The sequence below is a fragment of the Stegastes partitus genome, unplaced genomic scaffold (genome assembly GCF_000690725.1).
Source record: "Stegastes partitus isolate 25-593 unplaced genomic scaffold, Stegastes_partitus-1.0.2 Scaffold2138, whole genome shotgun sequence".
NCBI classification, from domain to species: domain Eukaryota; kingdom Metazoa; phylum Chordata; class Actinopteri; family Pomacentridae; genus Stegastes; species Stegastes partitus.
In genome coordinates, this window is record NW_007579869.1 from 8,775 (window position 1) to 10,366 (window position 1,592).

The 1,592-nt window shown below is 57.4% G+C and overlaps 1 pseudogene; it reads right to left on the bottom strand.

Moving 5' to 3' along the window:
- Nucleotides 1–393: 393 nt before the first annotated feature.
- LOC103374082 (protein kinase C epsilon type pseudogene) lies at nucleotides 394–1,297 on the bottom strand (annotated as a pseudogene).
- Between the last annotated feature and the right edge of the window lie 295 nt (nucleotides 1,298–1,592).

Sequence of the window (1,592 nt, forward strand, 5' to 3'; positions counted from 1 at the left end):
GAAGTGAAACAGTGCTGACAGGATCTCCAATTAATCAATTAGTTGATCTGCAGCTAATTCATCAACAGGTTTGGGAGGTGACTGATGGTTTAGGAGGCTGAGGAAGGCCTCAGGAAAGCCTCAGGTTCACCGTGGAGCACTTTGTGCACCAAACACCAGCTCAGATGGCTCCTCTAGTCTGAATCAATCCCATATCAAATGCATGAATCTATAAATGACGGGGAGCAAAATCACTTCTAATCCTCTGGTATGTTGTGGTCAAACTCAGCTGCACTGGGCTGGAATCTGAGCAAACATATGAATATTCATGAGCTGCAGAATTGATTAATTGGACAAACATGAATGTCCAGCAGCAGCATGAACGCCCACCCCGGCGTCTCCTGCGCGTCTTACCCAGTCCTCGAAGTGCTTGCTGCCGTTGTGCAGGATGTCCTCGAACTGGATGATGCAGTTGGCCACGAAGTCGTCGTAGCCGATGGGCGCGTCGTGGAAGACGGACAGCTCGATCCTGCGGCCGTCGTGGACCTCCGTGGTGAACTCGTCGTTCCACGCCGGGCTGTTGGTCTTCTGCTTGGTGGAGGTCTGGCCCACGCGCGAGTCGTCCACGTTCAGGGCGATGTACGTGTCCAGGAGGAAGGTCTGCGTCTTGGGACCGACGGCGTGACGCAGGGACCAGGCGGTGGGCTTGAGGTCCAGCGCCTCGCGGATCTTGATCCTCAGCTGGCCGTTGAACACCACCATGGCGGAGAGACGCGCAGATGTTGCCTCCAACACAAACACCTTCTTCCTCCAACTCCTCCGTTCAACCGGTGGTCCTGCAGCCAGACGCCGCGGTCCTCCGGGCGCAGAACCCCTGCAGCCCGTCTGCGCTCAGTCCCCGATGTTTTCCTCGTTCACTGGTGGAAAAAAACGCCACAGATTTAACCCAGAAAGTGACGCGCAGCGGCGACCGTTAGCCCGGGAAGCCTCCTTCAGGAGCGCACGGGAACGAACCGCTACAAACAAGTTGGAGAGAAGCAGCCGAGCAAAGGCCCAGATGTGTCTGTCATGGTTTTTTCCACCTCCGAGGTTTTAGAAAACTCCGTTCGCCGTCGCGGTGGGTTCCCTGGAAGCACTGAGCCCGCCTTGCATCGCACCGTGTGCTGGGTTGGGAGGCTCCAGATGCCGCCGCGGCGCATCGGGGGGATGATCCGAGCCGGACCGCTGCGTCCAGACAGCGGCTGGGAACAACCGCAGGAGAGGAGGGGCGGGAGGTGGAGAAAGGAAAGAAAAAAAAACGGGCTCCTGCTGCTCGGTGCACGGCCTGGTTTCATCCACTTGAGCTTAACTTCCCGTGGACATACCTCCGGCTGCCTCCCTCCGCTCTGCCTCCGTCTCTCTGCTGCAGGAAATGCGAAAAACACGTCAGATTGAGCGGAGCCTGCTGTGACAGACGACGCAACCAAGACTGGGGAGGTGTTTAGGAAGAGGAGAGGGGAGGAGAAGGGACGCGCAGCTGGCTGGGAAAGTGGATAAATCAGATGAATAGAAGCCTTTGGGTTGCACCAAGGTGCCCTCTGCGTGCAGCGCTGAAGGTGTTGGACCTGCAGGAG